The sequence below is a fragment of the Rhinopithecus roxellana genome, chromosome 13 (assembly GCF_007565055.1).
Source record: "Rhinopithecus roxellana isolate Shanxi Qingling chromosome 13, ASM756505v1, whole genome shotgun sequence".
Taxonomy (NCBI): domain Eukaryota; kingdom Metazoa; phylum Chordata; class Mammalia; order Primates; family Cercopithecidae; genus Rhinopithecus; species Rhinopithecus roxellana.
Genome location: NC_044561.1, coordinates 102,087,101 through 102,102,961, shown reverse-complemented (window position 1 = coordinate 102,102,961; position 15,861 = coordinate 102,087,101). Strand labels below are relative to the sequence as shown.

The following is a 15,861-nucleotide window of genomic DNA, read 5'->3' as shown; positions in this document are numbered from 1 at the left end:
CTCTAGAATGTTAAGGATAGTTTTCTTTAAATCAATAGAATAACACATTTTGTCATGTTGTCTGCTCACGTGCATGTAGACACAGCTTAGCTTAGCTTTTACGTGGACAAGACGTCTTTATAAGAAAAACTTAAAACAAAGATGAGGCATTCCTCTGCTTGCTTTCTGAGGACACCCCGCCCTATAAGTGAGTAGTTTTCAATAAACTGATCTCTTCTCACTGTACTCTGTGACTTACCTTTAACTTCTTCCTGTATCAGATCCAACAACCCCCTCTTGGAATGTGAATAGGAACTCTTTTTCTGGCAACAGAAAGATAATAAGGAAAAGCCCATGCCAAGAATAGCCAGCACTAATGGCCAGGCATGTTAGTGAAGGAGTCTTCAGGTGATTCCAGCCTCTGAATTGTCCAGCTGAGGCTTCACCATCATGGAAGAGAGCAAGCTGTCCTTGCCCAGCCCTGCTGGAATTCCTGATCCACAGCATCTAAAAGCATAATCATTTAAGGGAATATGGAGTAAATTTGGAATACTGGAATAAATTTGGGGATAATTGGTTATATACCCCTAACAATTGTGAAACATTAGGCAAAAGGGTTTGTGGGGCAGGAGGAAGGGGGTGCTGGGAGAGGGTGAGGGTGGGGATGGCATCTCAGCAGATGGATGGACCTGGGCAGAGGCCCTGAGTTTCCATGGACTTTAGAAAGAAGATCAAAGTGAATGAGAGAGAGGATGGATGAGTGAGGCTGAATTCATAGCCAATCTGGAGGCTGGCTATACTTATTGGTGCCCTAGGGGCACTTAAAGACATTCTAAGGCATAGGAACATTATTTTAATACAATTAATTTCCAGATCCTGAACCCTCATAAAACTGTTTACTTATATTGATCTGCCTGAGAATGAGCATCAGGGCCACTTTCTTTTCTTACCTCCGGTTTCTCAATTTTCCTTCTCCCGTATCACAAAAGAAAGGCCTTCCTCCCACACTTCCTGAATCTAGCTGTGGGGCATTGTCCTTAGTGTAAAGACTTTGGGATGCAAAATACTTTACATTGCAAATACTGCTGGCCAGGAAGCCTGCTTTAACCAAAGCACCATCAACTCCCCCATCTACCTCGCCAAACTGCAATTCCAATACCATGTTAATGGCTATTTTAATAATTACTTATCAAAAATTTTTATACATTTAGATTGTTTGGATCAATTGTGTAATTCAATCCAAAAGAATGTTTTTTGACACTAAGAGTCTTATGGTCATAAAAATTTTATTTTAAATTTCAATTTATAGATGTGGTTTTGCTTGAGTTCTGTGTCCTCATAGTTCTCTGTGATATGTATCTGTATGATTTTATAGTCAGTAAAAGATTTTCCAATGTAAAATATGTTACATTAAGGTAAAATTCTTCATGGGAGTTAGAATGGAAATACAGCATTAGGAAGTAAAAGGAATGATATAAAATGCCTGATTATTAAAGAAGAGCTTCTTTATATATGTTTAAATGGATGATGGTGGAAATTAAATTATGATGATGTTATTTTTTTCACTGAATATGTTTTGGAGTAATGTAACATTTGTAATACTCCAGGAGTTATGTTCTGTACAACTATTTAAGTTACAATGAAAAATCTTAGATGTCAACTTTAAAATATATGATAGACTACATGGTTTTTCACAATTATTTTAGGGAAATATGCACAAAAATGCTTGAATATCACAGTTGAACATCCCAGTAAGATTTTTTTTTCCCCCTAAGAGAAGTGATGAGTTACTGTAGGGTTTTAAGCAAAGGAGAGACATGATCTGGTTTCCTTTATAAAATCCCCTTGGCTGCTGGGAGTTTGGGGATGGACTGTAGAGGGCAATGGTGGATGTTAGCCATCAATTCGGAGGCTCTTGCAATTGCTCAGGTAAGAGATGGATGTTGGCTTGAACTTAAGTATTAGTTTAAGTAGTGGCAGTGGAAGGAAATGTATGAGTTCAGGAAATATTTGGGAGTGATATCTGATAGAACTTGGTGATGGGTTGGGTGAGAACAGGTTTCTGGCTTAGATGACTTGGTTGATGGGGAGTGTCTTCACTTATATGGGTAGGACAGAAGGAGCAGCAAGCTCTGAGAGGGTTGGGGGAGCAGCACAACGCCCATCTCTGGGCTGACCATGACTGAGACAACCACTCTTGGGGAAAGTGGGGTTGGGTATTGCCTTTCTCTGGTATCTCTGCATAGGTGGTTCTTACAGGAGGCAGATCAGAGGTAGTTATCTGAAGAGGTTTAACACTGGATTCAAATTCCAGCATGCTTACTGAAGAACCCTGTGACCTTGGGCAAGTCACTTCACTTTTTTGGGCCTCAGTTTCCTCATCTGAACGAAGCAAGGACACACAGCTGCCTCTAGTTTCTCTGGGATGATTGATGTGGAGGCTAGAATTCACTTTCCAGGCTCGAGCTCTCTTGTGGTATCTTTTGGTTAAGCAAGACAGACTTCTATTTTGGGATGGAGGCGTTTGAGTAACGAGGAACTAAATTTTTGACAATGATACCATAAATTATCTCCCTTATGGGGTTGCTTTGGAGACTATGGTGCTATTAATGGGTCTCCTTGGTTTTCTCTGGCTGGAGCTGGAGAGAAGGAAAGATGGAGTTCTGGACCCCTGGAAAGAACTTCACCCATCTGCAGGAGGTGATTGAGACTACACTATGCTGAGGTTCGTGGGGGGCAAAGGACAGTACAGGCCCCTGGGGAAAGCCCCTTTGAAGGCAAAGGCAGATGGACTTGAAAAGCAGTGAGGATAATTTCCTTTGCCTTTCTTTCTATATTTCTGCAAAGTTGGATTCAACACAACAGCCTGGGCTTGCTCTCGGGAAATAAACAATGGACTCTGTCCTTAAGAAGTAAGAGCCAGAAAGGGCATGTGTGTGTAGCCTGCCTTGCTGCTTCTCCTGTTGCCAGGTGAGTTTAAGAAGCGTGTTTCAAAGGTGGTGACTGGCGGCAAGGCAGTGGTGGCATGGTGGTTTGAACAATGGTGTTAGGAGTTCCCACGGGGAGTTCAGGTGGAAGAAACTTCTTTGCTGTGAAGCCCTAAGTGATCAGGTCCCTGCCCCTCTCTTGCCAGCCTCTTCCTTTTCCATGCACTCACCCTCTCACTAGGCCTCAGCCACACTGGCTTCGTCTCTGCTCCTCAGACATGTCTTGCTCCCCACGGCAGCACAGGGCCTTTGCATGCTCTGGTTCCTGTGCCTTGAACACTGCACTTTGCTTGGCTGACTCCTTTTCATACTCCATGCCTTGGCTCAAACATCATTTCTTCAAAAAGGCATTTCCTGAGTAAACTGGATTTCTCTCCTTTTCATATATTTCAACAATTTGTTCTTTCTCTTCATAGCAAATGTGATGAATCATAACCACACAGTTGTTTGCGTCTTGGTTGATTGGGTTCACATGACTGTAAACTCAGCAAGGCAGAACCAGGTCTGCTTGGTTTACCTTAGAATCTCCAGCACCTAGAATGATGCCACCACATAGCAGATGCTCAACAAAAACCTGTCGAATTAGTGAATGAAGTTCCACTTCCCAAAGACGTTAGACGGAAGGGAGCTCTGAAAGAGAAGAACCCGATCATGGCATTATGCAGAAGGAGGATGGTCATATAAAACAGGGAACCTCATCATCACCTCACTGCGAGTTTTGTGAGGAATGAATGGGAGGATGTAGGTGACATGCTTCAAGCAGGGAGCCTACAGTGGTCACAAAAGGTTGGCCCTATTTGTGTGGGGGGCTTACCTTGGAGAAATTGGGAGATGTTCACATGCCCTCTGAGGGGGCTCTGCAATTCACTATGAGCCAACTGGCAGGTGACCTGGGAGTGGAGTGAGGAGAAGCCAAGGGTCACTGTAGCAGTGCTGATGACAGTGTAGGAGGAAGCATCTGCAGGTGAGGAGACGTGGCTCTGAAAGGCTGGAAGCGCTATGCCATTTTTGAGTCATTTCATATATATGTTTTCTGCAAAGAAGCCAGTTGAGGTGCAGGTGAGATTCACTAGTTGGCCTGGGCTATCCCTGTTGGAGTGGCCAGAAATCTTTGGAAGAGAGGGCTTAGCTTTGATCCAGGCAAGGGTGAAGAGAAGAAGGAAAGAGAAGAGAGAGAAATGAAGAGGGAGAGTTACCCTTTAGCACAATAATCACCCTCATGGTTCACTCTGCTTGACTTCCTACCACAATCTCTCATCTCCAGTTTTCTCCTCTTCATAAACTTTATCATTACTCTTCTTGTTATAACGGCCAATCAACTGACCTCACTGACTTTACCTCTCAGCTCTTCCAACCTACATTTGGAAATCAGACTGTGGTGATCTTGCTAAAATGGAGATCTGACCATGTTATTCCCTTGTTCACCTTCCTCCTGTCCCCTCTTATCCTCCCTATCTTCTTCCCAAAGTACATTGTTTAAAAAGTCACATAAGGTATACCCCGAAAAACAGCAGATCCTGGTTTCTTTTTCTTGCAAGTATTATAGACCAACAACTTTTAACTATTTTAGCGGATTCTTTGGGCATATCTCTCTGCATTTCTATGTTGATACTAATATACTGTTATCTTCAACTTTTCTCATTTTTTTTCAGTTTTATATAGTATGGATCTACCTACTGCTATGGAAGATGATGCTTTAGCTCTCTTACAGCTCCTTCTACCCGCCATCCACATTTCTCCTCCTCACATCCTCCTATTAAAGACACACAATGGTTTTTTGTTTTATCAGTATTCAGCATTTATATTATTATGACCAAATGAGCATTGTTCACAATTGGGCCATGTAATATATCATAATTATATTTCCTGTCTTGTACAGCTTTTTGTTTTCTGATGAGATTTTTTAACATGTATTTTTAAATTTTTCATTTTTGTGGGTATGTAGTAGGTGGATATATTTACGGAGTACATGAGATGTTTGGATACAGGCATGCAATGTGTAACAATCAAATCATGGAAAATGGGGTATCCAACCCCTCTGGCATTTACCGTTTTTGTTACAAATAATAGAATTATACTCTTTTAGCTATTTTAAAATGTACAATTAAATTATTATTGACTGTCATCATGTTGTTCTTTTAATGGTGTCATAATTTTCATTTGCTTCATTTTCTATGAACTTATGACAAATTCATCCCCAAGCGTTCTGCCAGATTTCCTTCATGCTTGAAACTATGAAGTACTGCACTGGACTTCCCTTTAGGGTACATGTATATTCAGGAGTGCACAAAGATTTTTCAGGGGATTGTATAGACTTGAATTAAAACATCTTTTTATTATGATAAATTTGTAAACATACATAAAAACAGAGAGAAAGTATTCAGCATGGCATTTTAACAGTTATCAACAAATGGCTGATCCTGTTTCGTCTACACTTCTCCCATCAAGTGCTGGGTTAATATTTTTTATTGTATATATTTAAAGTGTACGACATGATGTGTAGCTATACATATACTTAGTGAAATGATTACTACAGTCAAGCAAATTAGTATATCCAATATCCCACTTAGTTACCATTTTTTTGTGTGTGGTAAAAGTATCTAAAATCCTCCCTCTTAGCAAATTTCCATTATACAGTACAACACTATTAACTATAGTCCTCATGCTGTACATTAGATCTCTGGGTTTATTCATCCTACATAACACATTTTGTACTCATGGACTTCCATCTATCTCCCCAGTTTTTCAACTTCCCATCCCTGGTAACCATTGTTCTACTCTGTTTCTGTATATCTGAGTTGTTTTGTTTTTTATATTTTACATATAAGTGAGAGAAATTAAAAATAAAACTACCATATAACCCAGCAAGGTTTTTTTCAGGTACATACCCAAAGAAAATGAATTCAAACCTTGTAAATGTATCTGCACACCCATGTTTATTACAGCATTACTCACAATAGCTAAGATACAGAAACAACATAAATGCTTGTCAATGTATGAATGAATAAAGAAATTGTGGCATATGTATACAATGGAATATTATTCAGCCTTAAAAATAAAGAGATCTTGCCATTTGTGACAACATGGATGAACCTAGTGAGCATTATGCTAAGCGAAATAAGCCAGACACTGGATTGCTTTAAGGTAAATACCAGACATGATATTATTTCATTCTTAACTACTTCAGCATGTAGAAGAGTTAAGAATTCCTTTTTTAAAACAACCAAAATGCCATTATTATACTTAAAATTTAATAGTAATTCCTTAATATCATCTAACATTTGTCAATAGTCAAATTTTTCTGCTTGTCTCATAAATATAATTTTACAGTTGGTTTGTTTGAATGAAGATCCAAATTAAAGCCATATGTTACATTTTGTTGATGTCTTTTAAACCTCTATTAATCTAAAGGAGTTCCACTTCCTCTTTGTTCTCTTGCCATTTATTTGTGAAAAAACCAGGTCATTGACTCTGATGAATTGCCCACATCCTATACTATTTCCCAGTTTCCCAACTGCATTCAGCTGCAGTCGCTTGCAGTGGTAGTGGGCTTGATAACACGCCCTTTATTGACTGGCTTCACCATTTCCTGCTGGTGTTAATTGCACTCAAATCCTTGTCTTAGGGTTGGCTTCTCACTGAACCTATCTCTGTGTTTTAAAGTCCTTTGAAATAATTAGTCTTTGTTTAGTTAAGCCATCAATATATAGTTAGATTAATTAGTTTTACTTTAGATTTAGTAATTTAGAGATTTAGGATTTTTTTTCATTTTGGAATTTATCAATTATTTAAAAATTCATGTGCTTACAAAGTCAAAACGTAAGTCATAGCACATTCAGAGAAGTCTGGCATCCCCCTTGTCTCTTCCATTCTGTTTCCTTTCTCCTTTACATGTAAATTTTTAAATTATGATTTTAGTTTATTCCTCTTTTTCTAAAAAAACAAGAGACAAGGCCGGGTGAGGTGGCTCACGCCTGTAATTCCAGCACTTTGGGAAGCCGAGGTGGGTGGATCACGAGGTCAGGAGATCGAGACAATCCTGGCTAACATGGTGAAACCCCGTCTCTACCAAAAATACAAACAAAATTAGCCAGACGTGGTGGCGGGCCCCTGTAATCCCAGCTACTCGGGAGGCTGAGGCAGGAGAATGGCGTGAACCGGGGAGGCAGAGCTTGCAGTAAGCCAAGATCGCACCACTGCACTCCAGACTGGGTGACTGAGCAAGACTCTGTCTAAAAAAAAAAAACCCAACAACAAGAGACAATACCCATATGCTTGTTTTTCTCACTCTTGTAAACATAAAAGGTAGTGTGCTCCACACATTCTTCTATATATTGCTTTTCCTGTTTAATGATATGCTGTGGGTCACTCTGAAGTGGTATGCTGAATTCCTCCTTACGCCCTTTTAAAGTCACATAATACCCAATGTGCGGCTGTACCATAATTTAGTAGGCAGCTTAGCTTTTGCTCTTACAAATAGTGTTGTGATGAAGAGCCTAAGGATAAGTCATCCTGCACGTGTATTGGTAGATCTTTGGGATACATTTCTAGAAGCTGAATTATTGGGTCATGAGGTAATTTTGCTAGATATTGCCAAGTTCACCTTTTAATGAGTTATATGATTTTGCATTCCTAACAGCAAAATATGGAGTACTTGTTTTGCCTTAGCTTCCCCAACAGAATGTGGTGTTGAACTTTTGGATTGTTGGTCAAGCAGATATGTGAGAAACTGTGTCTCAGTGTAGTTTTTAATTTGCATTTCTTCCTATACAAGGATGGTTGAGCATATTTTTATATGTTTGAAACATTTGTATTTCATTTTCTATAACTTGTCTTTTCCCATTTATTGCCCTGAATTCTAAAAAGATGACTTTTTCTTCTAAAATTTTAGAAGCTTTCTCTATATTAGGAATTATTTTTTGTCTATGATGTAAATTGCAAAATAGTACACACACATACCCATACACAAGTTTCTTTTTGTACAATGTGATCAAAATTATAATTTTTTTATCTTTCTGCATTTTGAGTTACAGTTAGGAAGGTTTTCTCCATTTTTAGGTTATAAAAGAATATATATATATGTTTTCTTTAGTACTTAAATAGTTTCATTTCTTACATTTAAATCTCTGATCCACTTGGAATTTATTTTGGTGTATGGTGGGAGGAACTAGATAGATACATTTCTGGATTTTTCTATGCTGTTCCATTGGTCTATTAACTCTTCAAATGACCCAACACCACAGTTGAAAAGTCTCTTTTTTCTCCACTGACTTGCCTTCATACTTTTTTTTAAAAGCAATCAATTGACCATATGTATGAATCTATTTCTACAATCTCTATTCAGTTCCATTGATCCACTTGTCTATCTTGATGCCAATAACACACTGTATGATTACTATAGCGCTACAATAATTTTCTGTTCATGATGGATGTTGATCTATAGTTTTGCTTTTCTATGATTCTTTATCTGTAATGCTGACCTCATAAAATGGGAAGCCTCACTTCCTCTTTAATTTTCTGAAATAATCTGACTAAAACTGTTAGTACTTCTTCCTCAATTGTTTGATGGAATTCCTCAGTGAAGTCATCTGGGTCTGAATTATTCTTTGTGGGAGGCTTTTTAAACTACAAGTTTAATTTCTTTAATAGATATAGAGATAATTAGGCTATTTATTTCTTCTTGAGTGAGCTTTAGCAGTCTATGTCTTCCAAAGAATTTGTCCATTTCATCTAAGTTGTTAAGTTTATTGGTATAAAGTTTTTCATACAGTTCCATTATAATCTTTTTAATATCTGTGGAGCCTGTAGTAGTGTCACCTCTCTCATTATTGATATTGGTAACTTGTATCTTCTTTCTTTTTTCCTGATTAACTGTGTGGATATGTGTACAAATTTTCTCAAGGAACCAGCTTTTGTTCCTATTGATTTTCTCTATAGTTTTTCATTTTATATTTCTGATTTCTGCTCTGTTCCTTATTATTTCCTTTCTTCATTTTTTTCCTACTTTTTGAAGTCTGAAAAAAACCTTTCTTCTGTCCTAATATAGGGATTTAGTGCTATGAATTTTCTGCTAAGTACTCTTTTGGCTGCATCCTACAAATTTGGTATGCTATGCTTTCATTTTCATTCAGTTAAAAATATTTTCTAGGCCAGGAGTGGTGGCTCATGCCTGTGATCCCAGCATTTTGGGAGGCTGAGGCAGGCAGATCACTTGAGCTCAGGAGTTTGAGATCAACCTGGGCAACACAGCAAAACCCAGTCTTTACAAAAAAAATACAAAAATTAGCTGGGCGGGGTGGAGTGCACCTGTAGTCCCAGCTACTCAGGAGGCTTAGGTGGGAGGATCACCCAAGCCCGGGAGGTTGAGACTACAGTGAGCCGTGATTGTGCCACTGCACTCCAGCCTGTGAGACAGAGTGAGACCCTGTCTCAAATAAATAAATAGATACATACATAATAGATACATACATACATACATACATAAAATACTTTCTAATTTTTCTTCTGATTTTTTTTTCAGTAATGTGTATCTCAGAAGTATATTTAGTTTTAAAATGTCTGGAGATTTTCTAGAGATATTTGCTTTTTAAATTTAATTTCTATGACTACTGAGGGTTAAATTAAATAAAAATTAAAATCAAATAAATAAATAAATTTAATTCTATTGTGGTCAGAAAACACACTTCACATGAGTTGATTTATTTAAAACTTACTGAGTTTTATCTATGGCTGAGAATACAATCTATGTTGGTAAATGTTTCTTTTGTAGTTAAAAAGAATGTGTATTCTCTTGTTTTGGGGTGGAACATTCTATAAATATCAGTTTGCTCAAGTTGGCTTATAGTGCTGTTCAAGTCTTCTACATCTTTACTGTTTTTCTGCCTCCTTGTTTTACCAATTATCGAGAGGTGTTGAAATCTGACCATAATTGTAGATTTTTCTGTATATTCTTGAAATTCTATGAATTTTGTTTTATGTATTTTGAAACTCTATTGGTATATGCATCAACATTTAGAATTGGTATATTTTATTGATTAATTTTTGATCAGTTTATTATAAATGATATTCTATATTCTCATAGTTTCTTTATTCTAAATATACTTTGATATTAACGTAAGCATTCCATATTTAAAAAATTATTGTTAATGTTGCATATATTTTTCTGTCCTTTTATTTTTAATCTATTTGTGCCTTTATTTTTGAAGAGAATCGATTCTCTGCAGGCAGTAAATAGTGGGTCCTACTTTAAAAAATCTAATGTGAAAATCACTTTATTTTAATTAGGGTGTTTAAACAATTTACATTTAATATGATTATTTATATGACTAGGTCTAAATCTATGATCTTGCTACTTACTAGCCTCATCTCTTCTTTGTTCCAGTGTACCTCATTTTCTGTCTTCCTTCAGATTGATTTTTATGATTCTGATTTATCTCTTTTGTCAGTTTATTAGCTGTTACTCTTTGTTGTGTTATTTTACTGTTTGTTTTGAGATTTCTGACATACATTATTAACTCATCATTATTTACCATGAGTGATAAGATATCACTTCACATATAGCATAAAATTCTTACAGTAATATATTTCTATGTCTCTCTTCCTGGTCTTTGTGCGATTTTTCTTACACATTCTACTTTCCATGTATGTTATAATCTGTCAAATACATTATTATTATATTTGCTTTGAACAGTTGACTATGTTTTAAGTACATTTAAATGTACTTTAAAAATATTTTCCCACATTGTTACTATTTCTCTTGCTTTTAGTTTCTTTGTATATATCCAGGTTATCTGGTATCATTTTACTACTGTTGGAAGGACTTCTTTTTAACATTTCTTGTAGTGCAGATCTGTTGATGATGAATTCTTTCAGCTTTTGTATGACTGATAAAGTCTTTATTCTTCACTTTAAAAATTGTGGTAAAGTACACATAAGATCTGCCATCTTAACCATTTTTTAGTGTACAGTTCAGTGACATTGAGTACACTCACATTGTTGTGCAACCATCACCACTATACATCTCTAGAATGCTTTCCATCTAATAAAAGTGAGAAAATATATGGAATGCATCACAAATTTGCATTCCATCTGTGTACACAGGCCATGCTAATCTCTGTATCGTTTCACTCTTAGTATCTGTGCTGCCAAAGTGAGTACTTAACTCCAGCCTGGGCGACAGAGCAAGACTGGCTCAAAAAATAGATAAATAAATTAAATGCTTAATTAATTTATTTATTTTAAAAGATATTTTTGCTAGGTAAAAATTCTAGAATGACTTTTTAATTATCATTTTCCTTTAAAAAATGCTTTAAATAACCAGGCACGGTGGGGCATGCCTGTAATCCCAGCATTTTGGGAGGCCGAGTAGGGGTAGATCACCTGAGGTCAGGAGTTCGAGACCAACTTGGCCAAAATGGTGAAACTCCGTCTCTACTAAAAATACAAAAATTAGCCAGGCATGGTGGCAGCCACCTATAATCCCAGCTACTCGGGAGGGTGAGGCAGGAGAATTACTTGAATCTGGGAGGCAGAGGTTGCAGTGAGCCGAGATCATGCCATTGCACTCCAGTCTTGGTGATGAGGGTGAAACTCTGTCTCAAAAAAAAAAAAAAAAAAAAGCTTTAAAGATGTATCTTAAGCTTGCATTATTTTTGATGAAAAATCTCCTGTCTTATTTATTTTTTGTTCTTTTGTACTTAATATTTCTTTTTAGGGGGCTGCTTTTAAGATATTTTCTTTATTGGTTTGTGCATCTTGGTTTGTGCTTGGGGTTCATCGAGTTTTTGGATCTGTGGGTCTACAGTTTTTATCATATTTGGAATATATGTGACCATTATTTCTTCAAATATTCTTTCTGTCCCCTCTTCCACTGGTATCTCCAATACATATCTATTAGACCACTTGAAATTTCCCCATAGCTGCTGATTGATGCTCTGTTTATCTTTTATACAGTTTTTAATTTTTTTGTCTTATATTTGAGTGTGGCTTTATATATTCCATTTCTATCTCTCTATGTGTCATTTTGAATAGTTTCTGTTGTTGTGGCTTTAAGTTCATTAATCTATTTTCTTCAACGTCTTATCTGCTATTAATCCTACTCAGTCTATTTTTCATCTTAGACATTGCAGCTTTCATCTCTAAAAGTTCAATATGGATCTTTTAAATATTTTCTATGCATCTACTTCACATATTCAGTTTTTCTTCTAGCTTCCTGAATGTACAGAGTATACTTATAATAACTTTAATTTCTTTGTGTACTAATTCTATCATCTGTCTTTTCTGGTTAGTTTCAAATGATTACTTTTTCTTATTATGAATCACATTTTCCTGCCATTTTCATGCCTGGTAATTTTTTATTGGATGCCAGATATTGTGACTTTTACTTCATTGGGTACTGGGTAGTTTGCCTTTCTATAAATATGCTTGAGCTTGTTTTGGGACATGGTTAAATTACCTGGAAGCGGTTTGAACTTTTCATGTTTTGCACTTAAGCTTTGCAAGGCAGGCCTCCAGCATCATTTGGTCTAGGGGTAATTCCTTTTCCTTTACTGAGGCAGAACTCTTCTGTGTATTCTACCAGATGTCTCATGAATTATGAGTTTTTTTTCGCTCAGGTTGTAAAGATCAGGCACGATTCTTAGCCTTGTGTAAGCTCCGGAAATTTTTCTCCTCTGGCCTCATGTACTTTTCTCATGTACATAATACACTTTTCAATACTTCACTGAATATTCAAGGGGGACCTTTTACAGATATTTGGAGTTCTCTCTCTGCTCTTTGGTGCCCTACCCTGAAAACTGTAGCCACTTGGCCTCTGTGGACATCCAGGTCCTTCTTATCAACTCAGGGAGAACTTCAGGCTCCACCTGAGTTATCTCTTTCTGTATGGTGGTCTTAAAGCCTTCTCAGAGAATACTCTTGGGGCAGCCTTAGGGCTCACTTCATTTGTTTCCCATTTCACAGGGATCACTGTCCTTTGTTGCCTGGTATCCAATGTCTTGTCTACCATTGTTTTAAATAATTTGCCCAGATTTTTAGCAAGAGAGTAAATCCAGTCCCTATCACTATTTTGGTAGAAGTTGCCCCAAATATTTAATTTAATTTAATTTTGCTATTGTATATGTGTTTGTCTTTTTTCACTGTATGTTCTAACTGGTTTTTCTTTGTATATATGAAGGTCATTGATTTCTGTTTGTTGATTTTATAACTTGCTATGTTACTTAAATTATCTTGTTTTTTATAGTAGTTTAGTGTTGATTCTATTAAGTTTTCCAGATATCATATCATCTACAAAGAGAGATCGTTTTCCCACTTCCTTTGCAATTAATATGATTTTTGTTGCTCTCTCCTTCTAAAAGCATTGACAAATACTTCAACGTAATGTTAAATACTGTTAGAAATGATGGGCATGAGTTTGAAGACTATTTAAGTATTCTATTCATTCTATCTTTTGGAGATGTCCCTAGTGATGTTGCAAGTCCTCCTGCTCTGGAATGGCCCAGTGGCCATTTCTATGCCTCCTACACAGCTGTTATCTTAGGGTTCCCAATCCCCTATTCCTAGTTCTCATTCTTACCTTTTTTGTTTGTTTGTTCGTTTGACTCCTATTTTGGTAAAGCACAAGGGGATATAAAAAGCAATTCTCGATGATCTTGCAAACTCCATAGATTGGCTGGGTAAATTATTTTAGCTTGGAAATAACTTTCCCTAAGAATTTTGAAGGCACTATTCCTTGTGTTCTAGGGTCTAATATTGTCCTTAAGCGTCTCGTGCTGATGTCACTTACAGTGCTTTGTCCATAACTTGCTTTTTAGTTTCAACTCTTTAAAATTGTATGACATTCTCTTTGTCCTCAAAGACTACCTACCATTCTCTTTGTTTCTCCATGGCTGTAAGGTGCTAAAATTTGAAAGTCCCCTAAATTATCATGATGTATGTTTCTGTTTCTATGATTCTGTTACAGTAAATTATCACACCTGTTTTTTTAAAGAATCATAATCATTAATTCACCAATACAAGTATGTCTGAATTAACTGTTGGGCTTCCCAGGCTTTCCTTTAATGAGTGCTGTTTAGAGTCTTGCAGGGTTTGTCTTCGGCCATGACTGAATCAGCCAGGATCAAACTCAAGAATATACGGAACTTATAGAAATACAGAACAAAATTTAAGAAATGTAGGAATTACATATTCTATATCAATAATCTACATGTGATTGTTGTAACTTTCTGCCTCAATAAATTTATCATTCATATCTTATGGCAATCTGTGGTTCCATGCTTTTAAGATTATGTTTTTAAGTTTAATTGGTTGTAGTATCCTGAGTACTAATGATATATAATAATATAATTATTATTATACAGCAGATACTCTTCTAAGTGTTTTCCATTTATAAGCCCATTCACATTTATAATTCTTATAACAAATCTATGAAGTGGATACTATTGTTATCCCTACCTTAAACACAAGGACATTGAGGCACAGAGAATTTAACATTAAGAATCTTAAGAATTAAGGTCACATAGGCTGGGCATGGTGGCTCACAGGCCTGTAATCCCAGCACTTTGGGAGGCTGAGGTGGGAGGATCACTTGAGGTCCTGAGTTTGAGATCAGGCTGGCCAACATGGTGGAACCTCGTCTCTACTAAGAAAAACCCAAAAAAAATTAGCTGGGCATGATGGCACATGCCTATAATCTCAGATACTCAAGAGGTTGAGGCACAAGAATCACTTGAACCTGGGAGGCAGAGGTTGCAGTGAGCTAGGATCACGCCACTGCACTCCAGCCTGGGCAACACAGAGAGACCTTGTAAAAAAGAAAAATAGAATTAAGGTCACATAGCATGTAAATGGCAGAGCAAGAAGTTGATCCCAGGCCATTTGGCCCTGTAGTCTACTTTACCCACTGTGCTTTGTGGGCCTTTGGAAGCTGTAAGATTCTAAAGAGTTAGAAGTCTACTGATAGATGGCCCTGGAGTTACATTTCACCCTGCTCCTTCACTGTGACCTCTCACTATCCTCATCTTCTGTTCATAACCTTGGCACAGGGGCTAACAAAGGGGGAGCCTTGGGCTGGGCTCCCAGGGATTGTAATTTGTTTTAGGACAATGCGCTGGATTTCTAGGGATCTGTACTCACCACACACAAACATCTGGGTGCCTGGTCCAGACTTAATCTCTGCGTTAAGCTCCCTTTCTGGAATTTCACATGGTAGTAGGTGCCGGCTCTGCCGGCATGATGCTACAGATATGGATGGAATAGTTCATGTTGTTTTTCTTTGTGATGTCTGAAACAGTTCTTATCCAGGGGAAGTTGCCTTCTTTTTGGCTGTAGATTAATTCCTGGCCTGGTCCAGTTCCTCTGAATCACTGGATGGGCCCTATAGGCATCAGGGAGGTCACAGTGCAATGACCAGTCTCCAGGTGTGACATAGTCTCCAGCTGTGACTGATACGGACTTCTCAGGCTGAATCACCTGCAGCTCTTCCTCACCTGCCCCTCCTGGAAGAACACAGGTCAGCTCCAAGCTCCAGCTGCGGCTGAGGCTGTGGTCCATGTGCCTGGATTCAGATTGCATTTGAAGCCCCACTAATTCTTTCTTTCCATATCATGTATTAGCTTTTAGGATGGTCACATTTCTTAACTGGGTATCAAGAGAGACATAGAGACAAGACAGACAGACAGCCCTTGCTAAGGACACAGTCAGAAAGTCACAAGAGAAGACATACATCTAGAAAAGATGTTCAACAACCCCGGTAATCCAGTGAAGTGCATAGTTAAACCACAAACAAATTGCTAACCTCCATGACAGACTAGCTGGAAAAGTTTTTCAAAAGATGTACACAGGTTTCAGCATATGAAAGTTAGAGCACATTTTCAGGCTGCAATAAATACTAGAGGCA

The 15,861-nt window shown here is 37.4% G+C and overlaps 1 long non-coding RNA gene and 1 other non-coding gene across 2 annotated transcripts; both read right to left on the bottom strand.

The window, feature by feature from the left end:
* Positions 1 to 263: 263 nt before the first annotated feature.
* Positions 264 to 15,705, bottom strand: LOC115892875. The gene is made up of 4 exons (XR_004052777.1): positions 15,099 to 15,705; positions 3,781 to 4,095; positions 3,137 to 3,596; positions 264 to 486 (listed from the first exon to the last, which is right to left on the bottom strand). It is a non-coding gene; the product is annotated as an uncharacterized LOC115892875 (long non-coding RNA).
* On the bottom strand, positions 11,020 to 11,123 carry LOC115893017. Its single transcript, XR_004052977.1, has one exon. It is a non-coding gene; the product is annotated as a U6 spliceosomal RNA (small nuclear RNA).
* Positions 15,706 to 15,861: the final 156 nt, after the last annotated feature.